We start from the raw sequence: 27,821 nt of genomic DNA on the forward strand, positions 1-27,821 counted from the left end.
TTCAAAAGTACTAATCTAAATGCACTGTTTATTTGGGAAGATAGAAAGTGAAGTGATGTGCATTATTAGTTTGAGATGCCTATATCTCCAATGTTCTGAAATTGTTCATGTTAAAATAGTACTTGTTGGAGAAATTTGTACTTACACAGGAAAAAAATACTATTTTAGGAATAGCACTTGTTTAAGTTAACCCAATATAGAGCAAGTCTGATAACTACTCACCATTAGGAACAGATGAAACTGAGAGCAAATGGAAATTTCCACTCCCTACCCATCTCTCTACACAACTTTAGTGGCAACATAGATATTCTTAAGGTTTATCACTATTTCAGTCAGATTTTTCTCTGTTGTGTATTTGATGCTCATGAATGCACCATGAAATTCTCAGAAGATGACATTATCTATGATCTCACCAGTGGCATTTTACCAAGTACTGCTGCATGTCAGTCATCTATACCAGCCAAGCATTGTATATGCTGTAAAGGTTCTTTCTGAAATTGATTTCTCAATGGGCCAAAGATATTTGAGATTATCTTCCAATGATATTTGCAGTCAGCAGCAGTTCACCAGCTACACTGCTCTTTGACAAGCCAGAATGAAATGTAGCTGGCACTCTTTGAATAGAAAACATTAGGGACTTTCCTTCTGCAACAGTGGGTGGCGAACATGGAGGTGCTGTGTATTATCCCAGCCTGGAAGGTGCTCGACATATAAAAGTTCATAACCAAAGTTCATAGATGATGTTGTCCCCAACCTGCTCTCAGTTGTATCTGAAGAAGTTACCAGGCTTCAGGGAGAACATTCCTATTGAAACACTGGCAACAGGTACATTGTTATTCACTGGAGCTCAAGGAGGTTTCTTTGAAATCCTTGGCATTTATGGTCTCTTACCACAAATCTTTCACCCTCTCCTCCAACTCCTCCTAGTTTTCTTACCTGCTTATCCTCAGTTCATTCTACTCATGCTTATTCCAAGAGGAAATTTCTACCAGTGTATCCATGTCTCAAAGCAATTGTCTTTTTTGCAGAAAAAGCAGAATTCCCTTAGCACATTTCAGATAGCTCCCCATGGGCTTGTCAGCCCACTTCATCAACTTTACAGAAATCTAGAAAGCACTGTACCCTTGTACATTCAGTAAAAGGGAAAATAGAAATCAGTCAACACTAACCTGAGGAGATGTTGGAGATCCCTTCATAACACTACCAGCAGGGAGGTTTGGTTCCTTTCAACTGCTGAGTACATGCTACTTGAATTTAAACAAAGGGATTTACTTAGGCTAGAACCTTGAAATTCAAAATGGCAGTGCTAGTGTCAAAGTAGTGCTGATTGGTGTCACATCCTGCTGACTCTGCACATTTTAAGTATGTCTTAGCTGCCCATTCACTCATTCAGTCACCAGAATGATATGTGGTATAACTTGCATCACAATGGTGTGTGCACATTAGATACTTTTTTGGAACTAATTAGGCACCCTGAATAACGTGATCCTTCTGGGTTTATACGCATAGTCAAGTGCCTGAAAAAATTAAGATAATTGCAGTTATTGTAGTTAATCCACTGGCAAACATAAATCCAGTTTTGTCTGATTGCAGCATAGTGTAATAACAGTTGAGACGAACAGTATTAATCCCAGGTTTCCTCTAGTTCATCTGCATCTCATTCCTCTTCAAATTGTCTCCTAGCCAAACCTATGTAATTTGATCCAATAATTGGTAGAGTATACAGGAAGATTTGCCCTGTTGAGGTATTTGTTCTTAATCCTTTTCACCACAAGTTTAAATTCAGTAACATAGAGCTCGTTCTTTGCCTGACTATAATCTCAATCACTTTAATAAGTTTCATGTGTGTTTAAAGAGGAGTGTTAAATATAGTACTCTTTAAATACAATTGTAAGAATTAAATTCAACTTTTATAACCTTAATATTTTGATTTTAAAACAGTAATCACTGGTGAGATCATCGGATTAACCAGAATTACAGAGATGCTTGAACTATTACACACAATTGAGATACTATATCTGTTACAGTACTCGGGACTAAGAGTTGGATCAAATGGAGCTGATGTGACTGTGCTCCCTCATGGTTTTGGACTCTAGAATTATTCGTAATCATTTGTACTCAGTGTGAAAACTAAATTATTTAGACAGAAGTAAAAATTAGCAGTCTTTGGATCTATTTGATATCTAAAGATTATTTCAATGGTGAAAATCCTTCTTTACCAACTGTTTTCCATTGTTCTGCTGGTCTTACCACTGGTTCCTACTGACCATCATACTGTGCTGTTGGTCATGAGTTAGAAAAATCAAGACTACAAAAACCTTGCTGCTGGTTAGATTTCAACATCAGTACAGACACATCCACAATGGAAATCCACTCTTAAGAAATTCACAAATCACTACCAAAAATTCTGAGATACTGTATAAAATTGACTCTCCCAAAATTTATGTGAAAAAAATTAATAAAAGAACACAAAAGGTATTTTCTTTTCAACTCACATTTCTTGACACATGAGCACCTGATGTGGCTTTGTGTTACGGAAGATCATGGTACAGATGGTATTCTAGGAACGCAGTCCCCCATTTCTCGGGGATCATCTATATAATGCTGAAACAGCTACTGATAGAAGGACAAACAATTAATTTTGAAGGTTTGTTTTGAAGATAACAATGTGTTGTCAATCTTACCATCCAGTGAGAGAAGTAAATTGATTTTGGGGGAGGAGATAATTTCATAAAAAATGAATGGTGCAATATTACATTTGTGCAAGAAATAGGTATGTAACCTGAGTCATCGATTCTTTGTTCAGAAAATCGAGGGTTCAAGCCAGAGACCTGAGCACACAATTCAAGCTGACGCATTCAGGGAGGTGGCAACTTGTAACTTAGATGTTAAAATGCAGCTTGTTTATCTTGTCCAGTTGATGTAAGAATCACATGAATTTGTCCAGCTTAATCCCACTTTCCAGCCCTTGCTCCAGAGCCTTGAAGAAATACTGTTTCAAGACGTATGGAGAGTTCTCTTAGTGTCCCAGCCAATACCTCTTCTTCAAAAAGCACTACCTAACTGATTAGTTGGGTATTAACTCATGCTGTTTGCTGCACACTACTTTGTAAAAATGGAATCCAAAGTTTGCCTGCAGAACCACAGTGAATGCAGCACTGTGACCTCCTGAGGATGTGGAAGACATGAAATAATTCCAAGATGTTTTTCACAGTTTGTTGCAGAACAACACATATAATGATCTTGCTTCTATTCCAGTTAAACATTTTTGGTGACTTGGGCATAATCAGAGTTTCGCTTGGAATATGTGATACTTGAAAATTAGAAGCATTTTTAGATGCAAAGCTGTTTATCCATGGCCTGTATTCTCACTCGTAACAGGCAAGGTCCCAGAGGACAGTAGAGTAGCCAATGTTGTTCCTTTATTCAAGAAGGGAAATAGGGATAATCCAGAAAATTATAGTCCAATTAGCCTCACAGCAGTGGTAGGGAAAGTTATTGGAGAGGATTCTCAGGGATAGATAGGATTTATGTGCATTTGGAGAAACATAGCCTGATGAGGGACAGTCAGCATGGCTTTCTGAAGGGCAGGTCATTCCTTACAAACTTGATTGAATTTTTTGAGAAGGTGACGTAGGAGACTGATAAAGGTAGAACAGTGGATGTTGTCTAAATAGATTTTAATAAGACATTGGATAAGGTCTCTCATGGTAGGCTGATTCAGAAGATTAAGATGCATGGGATCCATGGTGACTTGGTAGTTTGGATTCAGAACTGGCTTGTACATGGTGGAGGGGTGTTATTCTGGCTGGAGGTCTGTGACCAATGGTGTTCCACAGGGATCGGTGCTGGGGCCTCTGTTGTTTGTAATATATATAAATGGATGAAAATGTAGATGGGTGAGTTAGTAAGTTTGCAGACCATACAAAGATTGGTGGAGTTGTTGACAGTGTAGAGGGCTGTCAAATGATACAGCAGAATATAGATCAGTTACAGTTATGGGCGGAGAAATGGCAGATGGAGTGTGAGGTGTTGTAGTTTGGGAGAACAAATGTAAGGGCAGGACCCTGAGCAGCATTGATGTACAGAGAGCTCTTGAGGTTCAAGGCCATAGCTCACTGAAAGTGACCATGCAAATAGATAGGGTAGTAAAAAAGGCATATGGCATGGTTGCTTTCATTGGTTGGGGCATTGAGTATAAGACTAAGGATGTAATATTGCAGCTATATAAAACTTCGGTTAGGTTGCACTTGGAGTATTATGTGCAATTCTGGTTGCTCCATTACAAGAAGGATGTGGAGACTATGGAAAGGGTGCAGAAGAAGTTTACCAGGACGCTATAAGGAGAGGTTGGACAAACTTTGGTTGTTTTCTCTGAACATCACAGGCTGAGGGGAAGTTTATAAAATTAAGAGAAGCATAGATAGATATTCAGAATCTTTTTCCCAGGGTAGAAATGTCAAGTACCAGAGGACATGCATTTAAGATGAGAGGGGGAAAGTTTAAAGGAGATGTACAGGGCAAATTTTTACACAGAGAGTGGTAGGTGTCTGGAATGGACTGCCAAGGGTAGTGGTGGAAGCAGATACGATAGTGGTGTTCAAGAGGCTGTTAGATAGACACATGAATATGCAGGAAATGGAGGGATATGGATCATATACAGGCAGAAGAGATTTAGTTTAATTCAGCATTATGCTCAGCGCAGACATTGTGGGTCAAAGGGCCTATTTCTGTGCTGTTCTGTTCCATGTTCTATGATTGCCAGCAAACTAGACAAGGATTGTTATGAGCTACTGGTTTATTCCAGATTTTTCATACACAGTATGATTATTGTTTTATTTGCTAGTGAATTACTTCACATACTGTCCATCGTCAGTCAGTCAATTCCTTTCCTCCCACAGATGCTGCTTGAGCCGCTGAGTTCTTCCAGCAAGTTGTTTGTTGCTCCAGATTCCAGTATTTGCAGTTTCTTGTGTCTCAATCATAGATTGTTTCAAATATTTGAACTGGCAACTAATAGAACTTTAGAATATTGTCTCCAAGAGCCATCTAGTGGCCCTAGCCTGCATCTTCAGGGTGACAGTTGACATAGCAAAACTGAATAGGAAATGATATAACAGACTGATAATAGGAAGTGGTTTTGTTAACAACCAACTCTTTTATTAATGTTGTAATCACCCAACAAGTTTAGGGGATTAAGAGAAACACAGTGAAATGCAGAAAAAGCTGGTTGATTATCAGGGCTTCAAAACCTTTCTCACACAAATATCTTCTTGCCCCTAACCACCTTATTGTCTTTAAGAATTTGCTAGCTCTGTGTGTTAATTGTCCATAAACCCAACTGGTAATTAACAGCACAAGAACTTCGTCGGGACATGAACATTATTAGTGCAATGCCAATCAATCTCTCTGTCCTCAGAAGACAATTTAATTGATTTGATTTTATTCCTTCAGGGGGTAAACTATCAATTAAATGAATTTCAATTTCAATTTTCTCTTAATTCATCCAAACAACAACTTCCATTCTCTGTTTTCCCTGTCTGAACCTGGTTTGACTTCAATTCATCTTTCTTCCAACATTAATCTTTCTCGGTCACTTATGCTCATTGGAGTGAGGCTGTTGTCTAAGGCACAAGATGGCCATTGTCCTACCACTGTCAGCTCACCTTTCTAGCACGTGATGGTACAAAACACCTTTGAGCTGAAGGTTGCAGAAAAATTCTTAATTAATGCCACACATTGTCCTGACCCAGCAAGGTTTAGCCCTTTAGATATCAGTTAGTTAAAAACAAAATGTAAAAGGCATGACTACCCACAAATTTTACTTATGTTTGGATATAGGCAAAATGTCAAAAAAGTTCAGAAAATAAATGAAAAGAATGAGCTGTATAGATTGCCTTCTTAAGTACTGAATCTCAAGGTTTTAATTAGAGAATTTTATTATCTTACAGAAGATTAATGTGTATTAAATCAGATAGAAATAATTATTACATCTAAATTGTAATGAGGACATTGGGTGGAGGAAGGAGGCAGTCTCCCACAAGACCTCCTGAAGGGCTGATTGAGTTTGGCCATTGACAGTATTAAATGTCTTGTGTCAGTGGCACCACCCATACCTGGGTCAGAAGAATATAAGTCCTATTTCAGCACTTAATTTAGGCTGATGTGTATGTGATACTGAAGGCATGGTGTGCTGCTGCTGAGATTGCCTTTTGAAGGATTCATTTTCAGAGGTTCTCTCCACCTTCTTGGGTGAATAGAGAAGAGCCCGTGATACTGTTTCAGGAACCAAACGGAGTGACTTGCCTGGCCATTTCACTGGCTGGTTAAGATCAGCCTACTGAAAGATGTGGAGTCACGTACAAGTTCAACTGGGTGAAGAAGGCAGATTTATTTCCCTGAAGACATCAGTAACTGTGGTGTTCATGATACTAAGTTGTTTCACGGTTACCATTATTGATACTGGTTTTATATTTAATTATTGCTGTATCAATGATCCAGGGCCACTGGATACTAATCCAGCAATTTAACTGTAATGCCACGCTGCTCATTAGTACTGAGTCAACGTGATAAGATCTAACAATGCATATTCAATAGAAAAGGACCTGAACTTATCAACTTATTTAAGAGTCTAAAATGTTGATGTTGTAGCGGTTGCTACCGCGGAATAAAACAAGACTCACTCGGAGGATCGCCAAACAGAACTGCTTTATTTTCCCGCCTTGCGCGGGCCCTTTAAGGGAGAAAACTCCCGCCCAAAAAACCGGCAATGACGTAAGTCCTACGTCATCAGGGCTTTCCCGCGCGCGGGTTCTCCCCGTCGCTTGGAAAGACGAGGCCCGCCGCCATCTTGGGCCTCGTCGCTCCGACACCGCGTGACCCGACTGCCGGGCCGGTTCGCCCGACTAGACGGTGAGTCGCCACAATGTATTTTTATGTTTCAATGCCTGTATTTTTTCTTTGTCGTCAGTAAGTCAAGCATGATTTTGCAAATTATTATTAATGCCATAGTCCCAGTCATTTGTAAACAGAGATGTGAAAATCAGAGAGGAAAACTGAATTACAGTGGGTTATGCTGTGCCACAGAGATGTCTTAACATTGACTGAAATGGATTTTCTATTGCACTGTGATAGGAATAGAGACAGTGTCTAACATTCTGACATTCAGATAATGCCCTTTTGAATTGAAGAAGGAGCAAATCTTGGCTTTATGACTTTGGGATGTCCCAAAGCATTTTGCAGTCAATTAAGCCCCTTTTAAATTCAGTCAGTGCTGTGATGAAGAAAATACAACAAGCAATTCAATTTGAGCAGAGCAAACTGAGAAAAGAATTAAAATTGTTATCACAGAAGAAAATATGTTACCTCAACACCATGTATGTTATTGTTCCTTCCTCTGAATAACCTGACAGGCATTTACCTCAATGACCCCTCCAGTGGAACAATTTGTAGCCTTATGGAGTGTATTATTGAGGAGTTTTAACCACCAGACTTGGCCCGCCACAGAGGTACCATTTTGACTTGTTGAATGGTGTGTGAATGAAATGCTGACAGTACTAGTCTATTTTTCCCAAGGGCATAACAACTGAACACGGGCTTATCCTCTTCAGAAAGTCATTGGTGTAAATAATCTGACCATGCATTTACTGCGTCAACGCAGATGTCAAATTTCATTTGTTTCCTAATTGGTTGAAAGGAGCAAATTTGTAGGCAGTAATTATGTGCAGCCCCTGGGGATGTTTGCCTGGACTGTTGCAAGATGGGCTCACCCTGACTTTTTTGTAATAAACACATAACTCAATATGTGTTTCCTGACTTAATGAATCTCTTTTGAATTTTGAAGGTTTAGAAATCTTTGAAAATTTCAAAATCATTTCAGAAAATATTGTTTAAATGTGTTGAAAGGCTTTATTCTGAACGTGTGGAGAATGCAAGAATTATAAACACTAAAGGAAAAGGCTATAACTTTCTTTGGGCTGGTCCTATGCTTACTGAATTTCATTATTGTCTGGAGAATTACTGACAGTCAGAGTGTAGTTATTCAGTTTTGCAGGATAGTTTGATAGCAAATATGAGGATTTATGAGGATTTGGAGAAGCATGGTCTAATTAGGGACAGTCAGCATGGCTTTGTGTGGGACAGGACATGTCTGACTAATCTGATTGAGTTTTTTGAGGAGGTGATGAGGTTGAACAGTGGATGTTGCATACATGGATTTTAGTAAGGCATTCGACAAGGTCCCGCATGGTAGGCTCATCCAGAAAATTAGGATGCATGGGATCCACAGTGACTTGGCTGATTGGATCCAAAATTGGCTTGTCCATAGAACACAGAAGGTAGTGGTGGATGGGTCTTATCCTGGATGGAGGTCTGTGACGAGTGGTGTTCCGCAGGGATCTGTACTGGGACCTCTGCTGTTTGTCATATATGTAAATGATTTGGATGAAAATATGGTAGAGTGGGGTAAGTTTGCAGATAATACAAAGATTGGTGGCATTGTGGATTGCCTTGAAGATTGCCAAAGGATACAGCGGGATATAGATCAGTTCCAGATATGGGCAGAGAACTGGCAGGTGGAGTTTAATCCCGGCATGTGTGGTGCTGCACTTTGGAAGATCCAATATAAAGGGAGAGTACACAGTTAATTGCAGGACCCTTAATAGTGTTGATGATCAGAGGGATCTTGGCCGCACAGGTTGATAGGGTGGTAAAGAAAGCGTATGGCATACTTGCTTTCATTAGTCGAGGCATTGAGTTGAAGGGCCAGGAAGTTATGTTAGAGCTTTATAAAACTTTGCTTAGGCCACATTTGGAGTATTGCGTTCAATTCAGGTCACCTTATTACAGGAAGGATGTGGACGGAGGCTTTGGAGAGGGTGCAGAGGAGGTTTACCAGGATGCTGCCTGGTTTGGAGGATGTGCTATGAGGAGAGGTTGGGCAAGTTGGGGCTGCTTTCTCTAGAGCGGAGGAGGCTGAGGGGAAATTTGATAGAAGTTTATAAAATTACGCGAGGCACAGGTAGACTAGACGGCCAGTATCCTTTTCCCAGGATTGAAAAAGGTAAGAGAGGGATATGGTCAATATGCAGAGAAGAGGGATTAGATTAATTAGGAGTCATTGGTTTAATTAGTTTGGCAAAACATTGTGGGCCAAAGGGCCTGTCCGGCGCTGTACTATGTCTATGTTCAATAAATAGGTTGAAGGAAATGTTGTGGAACCAGAATTTGTTAAAATGACCTTGCCCTCCTGTGATAACCTTTCCCTGAAAGCCACTAGATTTGGTTCAACAACAACAGCTTGCATTTATATAGAGCCTATAACATAATAAAACATCTCCAGGCCATTCACAGGAGAGTTATCAAGCAAGATTTGATATTGTGACAGATGACAAAGAGGTGTGAGAATAAGGGAGGCAAACAGATTTAGGAAATTTGGAAGAATATTATCCAGGTTGCTGAAGGCATGGCTGCCAAGGATTAGATACATAAAATGTCTCTTTTGCCTACTTGCTGAAAAGGTATAGGTTCAAGTTACATTCATAAACCTGAGCCCAAGGTCTAGAGTGAAATTTCAATCAAGTAATTTACTGAAAAAGGTGCTGAATTGGGATGAGATGCCGAACCAGCCTTCCTCTGCTCTCACGTAGAAGTGAAAGATCATATACCACAGTCTATAGAAGTGCGGGCGAGTTCTTTCCTATTGCCTGTACATTATTTATCCCACATTGTGCACCCAGAGCAGATTATCTAGTCATTACTATTTTGCTATTGATGAATCTTTCTGTTTACAAATGCCCCATTTCCCACAGTACAACAGTGGGTTATTGACTGTGAAGTGTTTTGGGGGAACTCTAGGTTGTGAATGGCAAAACATAAAAGTTACTTCTTCCCTCCTTCTAAATAATTTCATAAGTGCTCAGACTTTCCGCAATAGATTAAGGCTTGAGTTTCCTCTCTGCCCCCAACAGCCCCTCAGTTTCAGTGGGTTGAATTTCTGACCACCATTTATCTTCATGCCTGGCTCTATCCTACTTTCTGGTGGGCTCCTGATGTAGTTCCTGTTTGGCCTCAGGGAGCCCAACAGGGTCAGGATGGGAGGGGGCTGGTGGGAGAAGATGATACGGAGGTTCCACTGCAGTTTCCGGGAGTTGAGTATTTCCTTGTGGATCCAGGAAAATCTCACTGCAACTTCTATAGTCCCTGAAAGGCAATCAAAACAAAATTATTTCCTTGCTGTCCACAATTTAGCTGTTCAGTAGAAATACAGGATGCTCCTAGTGTCTGGCATTGCTATGGAAGAAATTATCACTATATTTCTATACACGGGAGGCTATTTTGACCCATTGAATGTATGCTGGCTCACAGTGCAATCCTGTTCCCCTCTAATTTCCCTGTAACATCCTTTCCCCACATTCCCATCAACTCTCCCCACCTACACTCTGAGGCATTTTACAGAGGGCAGTTAGCCTACCAACCTGCATGCCTTTGGGATTAGGAGAAAACTAGTTTATCCGGGGGAAACCCATGCAGTCACAGAGAGAATATGCAACCTTCACACAGACACACCGGAGGTCAAGAGTAAATCCACTTCTCCGAAATACACCACTGGTCTGTCCATTTCTGGGGAGTTGGAGAGTGCATTGAACATCTGCTCTTCAAATGGAAAATCCCTAAAGAGATGGAAGAGAATGCTGGAAATACTCAGCAGGTCAGGAAGCATCAATGGAGAAAGGAAAAACATTAATGTTTTAGGTTGATGACCTTTTATTATATTTAGGCATAATTGGTGGTAAAGAAGGAGAGATTAACTGACAAAATAAATCATACTCCAAGATAACAAAAGCCTTGAAGAGATGAAATGCAGAATGGTTATCTGAAATCACAAAAAGAATTTGGAAGGAATACTGGAAATCCAGAATAAAAATGCTGGAAGTATTGATTATCTGAAATTGTTGAATCCAATGATTCTGGAAAACTGTAATGTGGCAACCAGAATATGAGGTGTTGTTCCTCAAGCTTGACAGAAGGGATGGGTGTGGTTAAGTAGAAAGTCATTAGCTCATCTTCCACTCTCACTGGAGTTAAACTGGAAACCATCATACATCCAGAGGACAATTGGACCTTATTTTTTTCTGCTTTCTGCTATTTCTTTAATTGCCCTCATTGCTGAGGAAAGATCCTTTGGAGATAAGGCATTATCCAGAAAAGAAATTGCTTTAAAAAAATGACTGTAAATTAAAGTGGTGTACAGGAATCTGAATGACCAAAGAGAATGCTAAAAATAAGTGTGATAAAAACAGGTGTATTTAATAGTGAGGAAGTAAGTGTGGTATCCATAGGTTTCTTTTTATTGCTACTTACATAGTGAAATAGCAGAGACAGAGCTATCAGCAGAACATCTTTCAGGGAAGGTAGTAACTGGACTAGTAGTGCCTGGTCCAACAAAGTATCCAAGTCATACCACAGGGTACAGTCAGTTCCTGAAGGCACTCTTTACTTACACACAGAACAGTGGTTTAGTAAGATATGAGTTATTTCAAATCCCACTTTAGACATTATTTCTAACACTTTGAAACTCAGTCTTCGACTTCCTGGCTGTTGCCAGTTTTCTACAGGACTGTCACAGAACTCCTCAATGAAAAATATGGAACTAACTCAGGGTAACAGCTGAAGTCTGAAATGATGGAAATGGATATACTTCCATTAATTGGAAGGCAAAACTATCAATCTAGGTTAGATTTGCAAGTGATGTTGGGGCTTGTCCCCAATATTTTATCAGCAACTTTCAGGGAGTACTCTTGAGTTTTAGAAAATTGATTTTACAAAGTTGTAATGTTGCCAACAGATCCAAATCAGTAAGTACAAATTCCAAGATTACACTTCTGTGCAGTTTTGAGGGAGTTCAATATTGTCAGAGGAGCTGCTCTTGTTTCAGAAAAGGTGGGCAAATTATTGCTGTTGTCCTTGTTTATTACTAACACCGTGTTAGCCAATGAATTGGAGCTGGGTGAGGGGTGTGACTCACAATAATGCTCTTGCCTTTGTTTTAGCTCCACTCCTAGCCTTGAGTTCATTGCTCAGGCTGATACTGTGGCATAGTCATGAACGAATGGGGTAATATTAGAGCTGCTGTCATTTGGCAGACATATTAAACCACGGCCTTGACTGATTGTTCTGGTGGGTTTTAACAGTCCTGAAATAAATTCTGAAAAAGATTAGGGAATTGCAGAAGAACATAAGAACAGGAGTGGGCGACCAGCCCCTCGAGTCAGTTCCACCATTCAGTTAGACCATGATTAATTTTCTGTCTGGAATTCATCCAATACTCAAGCCAAAGTTCTTTCTTCAGCCATCAATAAAAATATTAACTAGCTATTCTGCAGTTTATGGGATTTTTCCACATGCAAACACACCTATAATGCCTTCTGTGTGGAAAGAGTTAGTGTGCTTTAAATGCATATGAGGCACACAGAGGTACTTCAGACACAGACTGAGGACCAGGTAAGTGCAAGTCTTTCATTTATCACTTTGCATAGCCATCCACTTTTGCAGCTGGTACCTATTCAATCAACATTAATGCAAATCAATTAAGACCTATCTGCCTGTAGTCAGGTTAAATGTAAGGTGTACTGTTTCACAAAAATGATTAAAAAGTAACTATTCTCATCAATAAGTAGACCTTAATTGAAGAGGTAGTTCAGTTTTTAAGCAAGGCTTTTTAGACCTGGTTTCTCAACAAAGCAAGTCTCCCAGGTGCGAAGGCAGGATTTTGGATACTGTAAATTCCACAATCTATCTTTAAAAGCTGAAAGCCAGTAAGTATTGGCATCAGCTCAGTGTGGTCTCAACTCATCAACTTTCCAAATCTCTTCATTCTTTGGGCTATTAAATGTTGATGAGCATATGTGAGATGTTGGGCATTTCTTACCCCTTCAAAAAATGCTGAGTAGCCAACGTTCCACCAACTAAGTCAAGGCAAGTTTATTGGCACATGCACAAGTATGGTACAGGTACAATGAAAAAATTGCTCACAGCAGCATCACAGACATATAGATTCAGACAACAGACAGAATATAAATTATATAAGACAGTGAAGAGAGAGAAGTAAAACAAAAGACTGTGCAAAAACAAGACATTAGTTCAAAAAAAAGATACAATCAGAGACAGGTCCGTGGTTGGGCAAGAGGTGGTCTGTAGTGTTCCATTGCTGAGGTAGGATTAGGGTTGTACAGGTCGTTTCAAGAACCTGATGGTTGTAGGAAAGTAGCTGTTCCTGAGCAAATGAACAAAGATTTTACCATAATAAAGCAGTGAAAATATTTCAAGTGAAGGTTAAATTGATTTTGCACAGTTCCATTAAAAAGTCCTTTGTTTATTTTGTTTCCTGCCATTGAAAACTCAGCCTCTCTCTTGTCCTCTACTGAGTTTCAGCATCCAGAGAGGCCAAAGGGGACAGAATATGCTGTCCATCACCATATGAGACTGGCATATCAACTACTCTCCCTTACTCTCCATGCCTGGAAAATGTCACACCAGCAAGATATCTGTTGTTTTGGTGTCTGCATTTGTAAAAATTGGAAGGGCTTTTCTTTGGAAAAAATATCATTGAATATAATTCTAAATGTTAGAAAATTGACCTGATACAACACTTCCTTATTGCTAAACCATGAAAATTGGAAGAGCAAGCATGCTGTTGACCCAGAACTTGCACAAAACTAAATGTGGGTGGATTTTCCTTACAAAATGTGTGTGCGTACGCAGGTGGCAGAGAGTTGTTAACAAAGTTAACATGTACAACTAATATTTCAGTCACACTGAGTCGCCATGGAAGTTAGTAATGCATTTATTGAAACAAAACTTCCATTGTTTTTTGGAGATACACAATTTAATTAATGTCTGACAAGTGCTAAATGCCCAACAGAAACAGATGAACTTGTACCAATAAAAGTTCTTCCCTGAGGTTTACTTTGCCTCAGGCCTGGGTTCTGTTGTAGATCAACTTATAGGGATTGATTGCAATGACTGGTCAAGAACACCATTCTTGTTGTATCATATGACAAGTACGATTGTAGAATATGGACTACATTGTCTTTATTTAATCTGGTAATTCCCATGTCACATTTGCAGTTACATTCAGTATTTATGAAGCACTTTAGGTGTTTCAATGCCCATAATACAAATGTGTCAAGATATTTATTTCTCCTTGTTGAGGTGATGGGTGGAAAGCATCTCTTACTTAAAGCAATACTGCCTCTGTGAAGAAATAATGAGCAGAAATGTTTGGGTCATTCTCAGGAGAGTTCTGAATCTTTTGCTTCTTTCAATATGATTCAAGTTATTCTTTCCTGTTTGAAAACAAAATTTATTTAAGAGAAATACAAATGCTGTGATTGTAGTCATGGGTCTCCATTCAATTTCGCTGTCATGTTAATTCTATAAACCAAAAAGCAAGACCCCATAAATTGACTTTGGTTGTCAATGAAGTTCTGAATAAACAGTTTAAACAGAGACAGCTCCATATTCTTTGCATTGTTCAAGAGGACCTCTCTTGAATGAATTGTTTTCACTGACTGTGATTTCAAAATGGCCTACTCCATTTCTCTTGCCAAGAATGCTGAGGTTATGATTGAAGGCTTCCGAGAACTAAGTTTGGCCTTCTGATGAATGGGGTTGCCAAAAAAAAATCAGAAAATTTATAGCATCATTTAGCATTAAACACTTGACAACTGAAGCCAAGCACTCAACTCTTCCCAAGATCTCCCCTTCCCTGACATGAGAACTGAAAGAACCACTTCAACATTACAGAAGAGAATCTGACCCAATGTAAGTAATAGCTTCCTCTTTGTTCCTTCCTCTGTTTGGATTTAAAACAAATCAGGGCATTCAGCAAACTAAAATCACTTAATTGTATACTGCATTTGGCCTTTATAAAACTGATATTGACAGTTTCAATAGAAAAGCTTGTTTTCTGCTTCATATGTTGTAAAACATTGGCAGATGATTTATTTAAACAAACAAAAAACTATCCTTGTAGTTTCAGAATGTTTAATTTAACTTTGTGTTTTAATTATTGTTCTTTAATTATTTGTTTATGTAATCTCCCTTCCAGTGGAAGTAGGGTCACGGAGAGATACAGCCTGGAAACAGGTCCTTTGGCCCACTAAGTTCACGCCAGCCATTAACCACCCATTTACACTGATCTTACCCTAACCTACTTTATTCTCCCCACATTCCTATCAACCTCCCACATGCCCCCCAAATTCTGCCGCTCACACTAGAGGCTCAATAGTTCTCTGGTATCTTTCATTCATCAGACAGTGCTGATAATCTACAAAGCAGCACTTGCAGTAGGGTAACATTCCTTCAGTTTTGCTGTGGAAAATCATCCCCGATGTATGCATTCAAGTCTCACAACTGATTCCAAGACCACATTGTTCTCAACTGACAATTGCAGCCGCACTTATACAAATGTATCTGCTCCCATTGCCTGTTTCTGTCCAATATTGCAGTAGCTATTGGGCAGCAAAGTCATTGGCAGTCTATCATCTGACTCTACTATTTGGTAAAAAAACAAGAAAACCTGGCTCCTACTCAAGTGCATTCTCCCAAAACCACGATCACAATTAGTAACCAAAAAACAGACACTTTCAATTACACAAAATCTTGGAACATATGTCTATCATTCTTTCCTGTCAATGTTGAGAAAAGTTGAACCATTTTCAAACTAGTAATCAAGCACTTATGAGAAATTGACAAAATACAAGTCATTGGTGAATTCCCTTTTCTTAAATCTTGAGTGTATGGCCATCTGGTTATAGCCACAGTTATGTTACAAATCCCACTGTGCCATATCATGAGGCTGAATTTAATAAAAGCTGCAACTTCTGCACTAGTACTATATAAAGAACATGAAAGTTGGTTCATTTACATCTTTCAGGAAAGGGAACTTGCCACCCTTATCTAGTCTGACCCATGCTTATGGTGAGTGGTCAATTCTAAATGCCCTCTGAAGTAGACACACTACTTTCCCAAAGGAGATAGTAATGGACAACAAAATAATACAATAAGGAGAGTTTATATTCCAAGGGACAAGTCTTTTATTTGGGGGGGGGGGGGGTGAAATTTGGTTTGGTTCACTTGCTTACGAACTTAAAAGGAGAATAAGCCACTTGGCCAAACAAAGTTAGCACACTTTTTTTGCAACAGTATGTAGTTTCTTACGCGGCTCAGAGTGACAGGTTTAAATTACCTCAGCAGGGTATTACCCATGTTCCCACCCCAGTCATTCTCTCTTCTCTTATCTCCCATCGGGCAGAAGGTACAAAAGTTTGAAAGCATGTACCACCAGGCTCAAGGACAGCTTCTCTCCTGCTCTTATCAAACTCTTGAATGGACCTCTCATACGTTAAAGACGAATTCTTAATCTCCCAATCTACCTCATGCACTTTATTTGTCTACCTGCACTGCACTTCCTCTGTAACTGCTACACTATATTCTGCATTCTATTTTCTTTTACTGCCTCTAAGTACTTGTATAGCATAATCTGCCTGAATGGTACGCAGACAAATGTTTTTCACTGTATCTCGGTACACGTGACAATAATAAACCAATTCCAACACCAATACCCTAGAACTTAATATCTGGGGGTTACAATCATCAAGCCTCATTAGATATTTCTCTTGTGCTTAGCAATAACAATCATATCTTGAAGATGTGGTCACAAGATATTTATCTTACGAGTTCAACCACTTTTGGGATTTTCAATCTTTATCAAAGGCAGATGGCTGTTCATAGACTACAATTGGTGTCTCTGGATACTTCCCTTTTAGTACAGGTAGGACTCTTTTTCATTGCTGACTTTCATTGCCGTGAGCACTAATTGACCAGTTACTAATATCTTTATGTGGTAAAGGTAGGGAGTTATCCATGTGTAATATTTCAGATGTGGTCACCACAATTAGTCATTATTGATTAAATTGCCCATATTTAAGCCACCACTGAGTTAACAAAAGCCATCAAAGGAGATGGATTCAAGTTGAGAGCAGTTTGGAGCCAGGTACAATTTGGTGAATGAGCAGCCTAAACACACTGCCAGATTTGGAAGGCTCTGTTTTCACTCCCGAGGCTGACTCATCATTCCTTCAAGCTTTTCCTCACTTCATCTCATTTCATGAACTTATTCTGCTTCCAATGAGCTAAATTTGAACAGTGTCCAGAATTTTCTGGAACGGATTCATTTCAGAACCCACAAAAAAAAACACATACACATGAGCAATTCCTCCACTCTGTGCTCTGGGAGGAAGAAACATGAAGGATCAGTCACTATGGGATGTTTCCACCTAGCTGTCTGACCAGGAATAGCAGGAGCAAGAGCGAACCATCAGTCTGCATTCCAGACTGAAAATCACTGCTCTGTGCAGGGAGGAAAGAAACAGCTTCAAGCCAAGTGTGGATTGAATTTTAAAAATCCACACAAAGAGAAAAATTACAACTGTACAACAGAACTACATATTCTCATTAATCCTTGCTGGACTACTTATTCTTAGAGCTACATAATATAGAGCAGCCAACTTTAATGAAGGACTAAAGTATGAATCCTAGAAATTCAACCATGCACCTTATGCTTTTAAGCATTGCATAATTGATTTAATGTGTAAAATAAATTGTGAAGCCCGGTGGGAACTCATAATGTACATAGCACACAATGATACAAAGATTGCAGTCAGTTGTAAGCTACTTGTGTATGTTGCTGACCTATGGAATAATCTTGTGGTTCCCCATACTGGGAATTTGCCAGGAGAAGTTGGCCCCCTCCTCATTTGAAAGGCTGGTGTATATCAACAGGAACTTGCAAACGTAAATAACATCATTTGAGGTGGGAGGAGAGTAGGGCTGAGAAGAGGTGGGGTGGTGGGAGGTGGGGAATGGTGGGGGGGGGGGGGTGGGATTGCATAAAGTGTAAACAAACCCTGACCACAAAACAAAATAAAACATTGACAGCCAGCTCAAAGACACCCCAAGTTTAGCCAGTTGTCAAAAGAGATGGGCAAGGAAACTCCCTGCTGATTACTGTGATGAATCAGTGCTCCTCCATGTTGAAAGCACTTGGAAGAAACATTGAAAGTAATGAAGGGCACAGAATGTACTCTGGGTGGGGGACTTCAATGTTCATCACCAAGGACGTCTCAGTAGCAACACCACAGACCGAGCTGGCTGAGCTCTGAAGGACCTGCCTGTCAGACTGGGCCAGTGGCAGGTGGTGAATAGGCCAACAAGAGGGATAAAACCAGTTAGCTTTAAATCACCAATCTACCTCTGGCAGATGCAGCTGTCTGTGACAGCATTAGTGGATGTAACAACCGTACAGTCTGTGCGGAGGCAGAGACTAGACTGAGAACACCCTGTATCATGTCATGTGGTATTAGAAATGTGCAAAGTGGGATAGTGTCAGAACAGATGTGGCAGCTCAACACTGGACATCCATGAGGAGCTCTGGACCATCGACAGCAGTAGTAATGTACACTACGACAATCTGTAGTTTCCTGGCTCCACATATCCCTAACTCTTCCATTCTACCAACTCTACCTAACGATCCAAGCCAAAGGACCGACCCCAGTTCAATCATTAGTGTGGAGGTGCTTGTCAGGAACAGCACCAGGCATATCTAAAAATGATGAGCTGCCGGCTCAGTGAAGCTGCAACACAGGACTACACGTCTGCACTAAACAGCAAAATCAGCATGCCTTGGATAAATCCAAACGATCTCATAGCCAACCTCGGCAGTCCCACCACGTCTAGTCATGAATGGTGGTGGACAATTAAACAATTACCAGGAGGAGGAGAGGTGCCAAGAGTATTCCTGAGCAGGGCCCAGCATGTGAGCGCTAAAGAAACAGATGAAGCATTCACAACCATGTTCAGCCAGAAGTGCTGAATAGATGGTCCGTCTCTTCTTCCATCTGAGATCCACCGTCACTGAAGCTGGTCTCCAGCTAATTCAGTTCACTACGTGTGATAACCAGAAACGGTTGAGAGCACTGGATTCAACACTAGTGTGGGTTTTAAGGAAATCACTGAGGCCAATGTGGCAGTAAGTACCTGCCCGGGTCAGTCTAGGTTGTATGGGCTGTTGCAGATTCTTTCTGCTAATTGCACTTGGCATCCACATTCTCCCATCTGAAAGACTCAAAGTGGTCAATGCTCCTGCTCCATCTTGATGGGTCAAAGGCCGGGGATTTCCATAACTCCCTCGGAATATTTCAAGGCCACTTTGAGGATGTCATTTAAGTGTTTTCCCTTATTTCCTGGAAATCTGCTGTCTTGATGGAGAGGAGATTGTTTACTTCAGGAGTTTTTTTTTGTCAGGTATCAGTGCCTCAATGCTGGGGATCTTCATCTGGGAGAGAGCCCTAACTTTCATTCACTTACCCTACCAATGAGATGGGAGCTAGACATTATTTGTGGTACTTCCGCAGTGCTTTGAGATGTCTATTATAAGGCGTTCCTGTCTCTGATCCATGCAGCAACCCATACTGATAAGAAACCATGAGCTTAGAGCCTGTTTTGAAGTCCTGGCCTTTGAAAACTCTTTTCCTCAGTAATTAGAACAGATAAACATAAGAAACAGAAGCAGAGTCGGCCTTTGGAGCCTTTTACCTGCTCCACCATTCAATAAGATCAAGACTGTTCTTTCCCCCCACACCATCTTTTCTGCACTAATTCCATTTCCCCTGATTCCCTTAATATCCAAAAATTTAAATGAGATGAGATATCTTTATTAGTCACATGTACATCGAAACACACAGTGAAATGCATCTTTTGCATAGAGTGTTCTGGGGGCAGCCCGCAAGTGTCACCACGCTTCCGGCGCCAACATAGCATGCCCACAACTTCCTAACCCGTACATTTTTGGAATGTGGGAGGAAACCGGAGCACCCAGAGGAAATCCATGCGGACACAGGGAGAACATACAAACTCCTTACAGACAGTAGCCTGAATTGAACCCAGGTCGCTGGCACTGTAATAGTGTCACACTAACCACTAAACCACCGTGCTTACCTCTGTCCTGAATAAATTCAGCAAATGAAACTCCCTAGCCTTCTTGTGACCCTGGTTCTGGACATTCCAGCCAGGGGAACAATAATCCCTGCATTTACACTATCAAGCATGTAAGAATTCTGTATGTTTGAATGAAACTTCCTCTCGCACTTCTAAATTCTTGAGAGTATGGGTCCAGAATGTTTAATCCCTTCTCCTAGAACAAACTCTGCCTTCTCAGGAATCAATCAAATAAACCATAGCTGCACTCCTTCCTTGTTCAGGTAAGGTTAAGAATACACTGTTTTTCTTTTTCTACTGAAGTGGAGAACTTCACATTTTTCTACAATATATGCCACCTCCATGACCTCATCCATTTAGTGAGCTTGACTATATTTCCCTTGAAGCCTCTCAGCATCTTTTTCACAGCTCTCAGTGCCACATGTATCACCAGAAAACTCATCCAATTCCTTTGAATGATTGACATTGATTATGAACAGCTGAGAGTCGGCACCAATTTCTGCAGCATTCCATTAGTTAAAGCCTGTCAACCTAAAATTTACTTTCTGTCCAGTAAATAATCCTCAATCCATGCTGTAACATTATTCCCAATCCCATGTGCTCCAATTCTGTTCAATAACCCCTCACAAAAAAGTACATAGAAGGCATTCCAAAATTCCAGGTACATCACATTTATTTGTTCACCCTCATCTATTTCTGCTTGTTGCCACCTGAAGAAACTTCAATGAATTTGTCAAACATGACTTGCCCTTCATAAATCCATGTCGACTCTGCTTGATGCTATTGTTGTTTTCCAAGTCTGCTGTTAGCATTTCCTTAGTAAGAGATTGCAGTATTTTTCATATTACTGATGTCAAGAATGATCTGTGATAGGAGACAACTATTACATGAATGCTTAGACTTTGACAGCCAACCTGTCAAAGCCAAACAGTATTGAAAACAAGTCTGTTTTTGTACTGATTCAAGTGCTCTGGAGTTATTCTTGGTGGTCACTTCAAAAGGGCATCATATTCCTTGGAACTATAACATAATACCAGAAGCATCAGTCTTAACCATAGAGGTGGTTTACTGGTCTCAGGGAAATGCACTATTTTAACTGTCTTAGATCTAAAGTCCTGGAATTGATGGCGATGAAAGTGATGAGCAATTGGAGCTGCCACACTCAGGGTTGCCTGGTTCATATGTAGTCTAATGAGTGGCTCTTGAAGGCACTACAGAGGTCCAGAACCAAACAAGTAAATGAGAAAAAGATACCTTAATGTGTGGCTGGAAAGGGCAGGAATAATTTTAATGTGTGGGTCATTGGCGACCATTGCCTCAACATATATTCATAGTCCTAGAGTTATATAGCACAAAATAAACCCTTCGACCCAACTCGTCCATGCCGACCAAGTTGTCTGCCTGAGCTAGTCCCATCTTCCTGCATTTGATACATATCCCCCCTGAACCTTTTCTGTCCATCTACCTATCTAGATGTCTTTTTAACATTATAATTGCACCCAACTCCACCAATTCCTCTGGGAGCTTGTTCCATTTTCCCACCACCCTCTGAATGGAAGAGTTGCCCCTTAGGTCCCTTTTAAATGCTTCCTCTCTCACTTTAAACCAATGTTCTAGTTTTAGACTCCCCTACCCTAGAAAAAACACTGTGACCATTCACCTTATCTTTGCCCTTCATGATTTTATATACCTCTATAAGGTCACCCCTCAGCCTCCTACTCTCCAGGGAAAAAAATTCTATCCTATCTAGCTTCTCCTTATAACTCAAGCCTGCCAATCCTGGTAACATCTGTGTGAATCTTTTCTGCACCCTTTCCAGCTTGATGACATCCTTCCCATAGCTGGACAACCAAAACTGCACACAATGTTCCAAATGTGGTCTCACCGATGACTTGTACTGTTGCCATATGATGTCTCAACCCCTGTACTCAGTGCCTTAACTGATGAAGGCAAATGTGCCAAATGTTTTCTTCACCACCCAGTCTACCTGTGTCTCCACTTTCAGGGAACTATGTACCTGTACCCCTAGGTCTCTCTGTTCTACAGCACTCCCCAGGGCCCTACCATTTGCTGTGTAAGTCCTGCCCAGGTTCAACTTAACAAAGTGCAACACCTTGCACTTGTACAACTTAAATTTCATCTGCCATTCTTTGGCCTATTTCCCCAGTTGATCTAGATCCCATTGTAATCTTAGATAACCCCTTCACTGTCCACTATACCACCAATTTTGGTGTCATCCACAAACTTACTAGCCATGCCATATCCATCGCAAATGCTTCCCCATCACAGAGCCACCTTAAGGCCCTGCCCTGGAACCCAGTGTATAATCTGGCTAATTTCCCCTGTGGCCAGTAAACTGTCTCTGTGGTCATGGGTGGATGCCCTCACCTCTCTGGTACTGGACATAGACCAATTTGCCTTGGTCCTGCCAGCCTGTTAACAAGTGGACAAGGTCTGCTACTGCGTGATCATGCACCAATTCAATGTGATTCTTTTTCTGGGCCAGTTTCCCCTTTAACATTGCAGCTATGGGAAAGTATCACTTGTTTAGATAGGACTGAGGTAACTCCAGTAAAACCAGTTTATTATTAAAGGTTTAAAATTAACCACCAACATTTTTTTTAGTTCCACCCAGTATGAATCCATAATTCTATCAGTAAGAAAGAATCAACGAAGGGATATTGAAATTATTCAAAATGCCTTTTAGATTTTCTAAATATATAAAAATTAAATAATGTTACTTTTTTCTTTAAGATATTCATATGTTGTTGTTCTGACACTGCACTAACTGTGTTGGTATGATAGGTGTGGTGCTGACACATCTCAGTTTTTGAGCACCTCCAGATATAATAGATTGCTTCAGTTTTGGTGATGTTGGAATACAGCTCCACCGAAACTGGAGCAATCAGTATATGAAACACTGATAATCAGAATGTAGTATATTGTGATGTGGCAGAATGCATTGTCTTTGACAATACCTTAGAAGCTCCTGATAAACATATTCACTACTTTATCTTCACTTATTCATCACAACTGTACCTACCTCTAGCCTGTAGATAACGTCAATTGTGCAGTGCAATATTTTGAAATTATTCAAAATGCCTTTTAGATTTTCTAAATATATAAAAATTAAATAATGTTACTTTTTTCTTTAAGATATTCATATGTTGTTGTTCTGACACTGCACTAACTGTGTTGGAATGATAGGTGTGGTGCTGACACATCTCAGTTTCTGAGCACCTCCAGATATAATAGATTGCTTCAGTTTTGGTGATGTTGGAATACAGCTCCACCGAAACTGGAGCAATCAGTATATGAAACACTGATAATCAGAATGTAGTATATTGTGATGTGGCAGAATGCATTGTCTTTGACAATACCTTAGAAGCTCCTGATAAACATATTCACTACTTTATCTTCACTTATTCATCACAACTGTATCTACCTCTAGCCTGTAGATAACGTCAATTGTGCGGTGCAATATCCGTGTGCCCTCACAACTGAATTTTATTTAAAGAGGCGTGTTGGATGAAATTGGAGGATGATGAAATTGTGGATGGTGAAACTCCTGTTTTCCTTGTTCAGGCATGGAGGTGCACAGCAATGTGCGCAACACATGTCTGGATGCCCCCACCATGATTTCTCATGCACGTCTGGCCAGCGGAGAGTACAGGAAACTCCTGCAGGAGCAGGCTTGAGCAAAATGTTTGAGGCCTGCTTCAGTGTAAGTTGAAGGAGATGTGCCTCGAAGGATCCAGCCCTCAGAGTCAGATGCTGGGAACCAGCTTCAGGTAGCTCCACTTTAACTTAGCACTTGTGATGGCAGTGCCTTGGGCCTCCTGACTTTCCTCATCCATTCAGGCCCCTAACCCGTTCAACTTGAATGTGACCCCGAACCCCCACCACCGCTCCAGTGGCTGATAATGAATCTGATATCTCCTCTCTGCAATTCATTGACTCAACCCTTCCCAACTGGTTTCCCAGTCTCCACCCAACTGATGCTTCGGTTTCTCCCCAACACCTGCCTCCTTCCCCTGACCTCCACCCTCCTCTGTCACCTCTGCACTGGTCAGCTAGACGATCTGTTTTCCTCCACTGACTCCAGAATGAGCAAGAGAAAGATCCTTGAGAAAGTAAGCATGTTTCCTTGTCTATTGTACAAGATGCTTCTGGCTTCGTGCACAGTTGTGTGCCCTCAAGCCAAACATTCAATGGCTTACACTGCATCAGCTTTGTAACATACCTTTCCAAAAGCCAAGGAATTTCTAGGCCACAATATGCACATACATAGTATATAATTTCTGCATCTCAGTGTATGGTCACCTGCACTGTGTTGGAAGCACGGTTGTCAACTTGAGGGATGATCTGATGGGAGTATGTAAGATCATGAGCGGTCTGGATAAGGCGGATAGTCAAAATTTTTTTCCCATCGTAGGGATATCAAAAACAAGAGGGCAAGGGTTTAAGTTGAGTGAAAGGAGTTTTAAATGGGATAGGAGGAATAAATATTTTTACAGAGTGGTTGATATCTGGAACGCCTGCTAGAGGAGGTGATGGAATCAGATATATTTAAGAGGCATTTAGACAGGCACATAAATAGGCAAGGCATGGAAGGATGCAGCCCTAATGCAGGCAAATGGTATTAATGTAGATGGGCAAAAGGGTCGGCATTGACGTGCTAGGCCGAAGGGCCTGTTTCTGTGCTGTACAGCTCTATGACCATGACTCTTGCGCAAAGCAAGATCCTGCATTATGATAATAACTCGATAATCATTAATCTGCTGTGATGTTGGTCAATTGAACAAAGCAACCTCTCCTCCCCTCCTTCAGCGTTACTCTGGGAGTGTCAGCCTAGGAGCCCTAGGTTACATCGTCAAGTCTGTGCAGTTGATCTTGAACCAACAACATTCTGATTTAAAGATAAGCTGTGTTCTTTTGAACCACAGAATAAAATTGTAGGAATGTGTCAAGGAGCATGGGTAACACTTAATCAACAGAGGGAGCTTGCAAACTGTTCCTGACAGTTCTTGTTTTTTTTAGACAAGTACACAGTCCTGTTTATCTTGCAGAACTGACACGAGAGTCAGAGGTGTCATGCAAATGAGGTAGAAAGTTCAAGCACAAAACGGGCTGGTGATTTGTCTTGGAGAATCAAGTGTTAAGTATTCGGATTCCTTCGAAGAGGCACGAATTCTCCTTAAGCTCCACAAATAACAAGACAGAGTAGCCAAACACGTGAGTTCATTGCTGCCGATTGATGAACAGGGAGAGGGGGAGAAAAAACGAACTTCCTTCAGTCTGAAGCCAAACATCTGTCAGCCTCAACAGTGCAACACAGGCAACACTACAGGTTCTGCAGGTCACTACTTTGTGGCGTCTTTTGGAGGCTACCTCACCAGAAACTTACTGAACAGATCTGATGTATTCTGCATGACTGCTTTCGGCTGTGGACTTCCAATGGTCCCCTTTATGCTATTGGTTTGCAACTCACTTCTTCTGCCTTCACTTACACCAGTTTGCACTGACAGTTCCTCGCTCTGCCGTGAATTTAAAAGGTAAAGTTTTAAACTTTCCCCTCGCCCCTGCTGAAAGATTCTAATGCATGCTGGAAGAAAAAGCAATTGTAGGCAGGGTACTGGTTGCCAAAACTGTCCTTTGCTGAAAGGTGGATATCAAATGACAGATAATTACAACATGAAATGGAGACCCTGTGTTACAAAAGACTAACCCTAAAAAAAAGACTTTTGATTCACACTGTTGCTTCTGGAGAACAACATCAGTGCCAGTTTATTGTGAGAGCCTGGGAACCGTGTGAAATTCAAGAGTAACTGACTACATTTGCAAGTCAGGCTTGGACTAGTATGGCATTTGCCTTAAATATATTGCAAATTCTTTTGAGGATTGCCACTAAAGAGTGAATTTGTTTAACTGTTTATGGGACTATACAGGGTGATTTAGAGAAGTGATACTTCATATTTACAATATTAGGAATTTCAAAAATATGCTCGTTCTAGATTTGGGCCCTGACTTTTAGATAAAAAGAAATTGATGGTTGTCGCTGAAAGAAAAATCTGCAGTTTGAAGCTACATAATTACAAAAAAAAGCTTTTGAAATAGTCTTGTAATCTTAACTAAGCAAGTATTCTGCTGCTATGACACATGCAATGGAGCAGTTGCTGCACATTTTAGCTATTATTGAATATATTGCAGTGTGTTTTTAAAAGGAACACCACAAGGATGATGAGATAACATTTAATTCCTGCAAAACAGAGCAGGAAATTGTGAACTGGGTTTTGGGAGATACTCAAAGACTGCAGGTTTGCAAGGTAATCTTGTTCTGGACTTAGAGCTCCCAGAACTGGAACAGAAGTAGTCTTTGACAAGTTGCGAGTGTGACTTTACCACTAAGTTGTTGACATTCTCAGAAGTATTGTCCATGGAGGTCAATATTTTAAAATTACATTGCTAACTCATAATGTGGGGTGAAGGCTTGGCTGACATGCAATAAGATGCTGGAAAGCAGGTTTGTTGGACACTGGCCACCTTTAGCAGTGTTGTGGACTACCTGTATCTTTGTTTCCTGCCGCCAGAGCTAGTATTGCGTGTACAATTACACTGAGAAACCAAGGAAAGTGCGTGCATTATCATCAGTTAATCCCTATAATTTATTTCTGCTATGGAAAACATTCAATGATGAGTTAATTAGAAAATATTAAAATAAGAGATACTATTTTCCACTTGTATTCACCAGTTCAAATCTTAACCTTCTCTGGAATATACATCAGAAAATTTTACAGATCCAAACATGATTTTCCACCCATTAGCAACAATGAATGGAATATCCGTGCTCCCAGCTTGAGGATGTAGAGCTTTCTCTTCCAAGAATGGGCCAAAAAAACTCAACATGAAACTGCAATCCCATTCATAACCGAAGCAACATAAATCAGACAGAAAGGCTGAAGCAGTCATAGTTCATGTTTAAAGACTAGTAAAGAAAGAAATGGAACCTCATCCAGAAATATACATCAGGCGTGATGAATAATTGTTGATAGGCATCAGTGGAAAATTGTACCACCATGTGCACATTTCATTAAAAAAAATATTCATTTAAAAGAAGCACAGTGGTGAAGAACAAGCACTTGGCTGCCAGCCTCATTCAACTTTCTCATTCAGAAGTAATGCAATGATGCATTTTAACACCATTTATGTGGTTGCACATTGTTTTGGGCGAACAAAGTAACTGGCTGAATAAGTTTTCATGAAGGAAGAATCTCAGTAATGGTAACTCATTTATCTTGTACTGGTGGTCGTGATATACTAAAGGTTATTGGAAACAGAGGCATGTGTAAGGAGGAACAAACAAGACACGGGTCCTTCCAATAATCATACAAAAAACTCTATGTGAGGTTTCGGAAGCAACCTTGCCACAAAATATTAAGGAGTGTACCTCTGGGCAACATGTAGGACAGCAGGCAGAGCTGATGCTTCACAGCTCCGGCAACTCAGGTTCAATCTTGACCTTTGAAGCTGTCTGTGCGGAGTTTGCACATTCTTTCATTGACCGTGTCGGCTTCCCCCAGGCGCTCTGGTTTCCTCCCATATCCCAGTGACGTGCCGATTGGTATGTTAATTGGTTACTGTAAATGCCCTCTAGCGTAGGTGGTGACAGGAAAATCAGGGGGAGTTGTTGGGCTTGTGAGAGAGAGAATGGCTTACAGGGAAATAAGTGGGGGAATGGGTCTGTGGACTGTGTTCTGAGGGCC

At 40.5% G+C, this 27,821-nt stretch overlaps 1 protein-coding gene and 1 long non-coding RNA gene across 4 annotated transcripts in view; one reads left to right on the forward strand and one right to left on the reverse strand.

Annotated features, from left to right (window-relative positions):
• Window positions 1-27,821, forward strand: part of LOC127572107 (rho guanine nucleotide exchange factor 4-like) — a 351,573-nt gene that overhangs the window by 160,771 nt on the left and 162,981 nt on the right. The window lies entirely within an intron of this gene.
• Window positions 6,712-27,614, reverse strand: LOC127572109 (uncharacterized). Its single transcript, XR_007956574.1, has 3 exons — window positions 27,506-27,614; window positions 10,567-10,670; window positions 6,712-10,200 (listed from the first exon to the last, which is right to left on the reverse strand). It is a non-coding gene; the product is annotated as an uncharacterized LOC127572109 (long non-coding RNA).

This window comes from Pristis pectinata, chromosome 6, assembly GCF_009764475.1.
Source record: "Pristis pectinata isolate sPriPec2 chromosome 6, sPriPec2.1.pri, whole genome shotgun sequence".
NCBI classification, from domain to species: Eukaryota; Metazoa; Chordata; class Chondrichthyes; order Rhinopristiformes; family Pristidae; genus Pristis; species Pristis pectinata.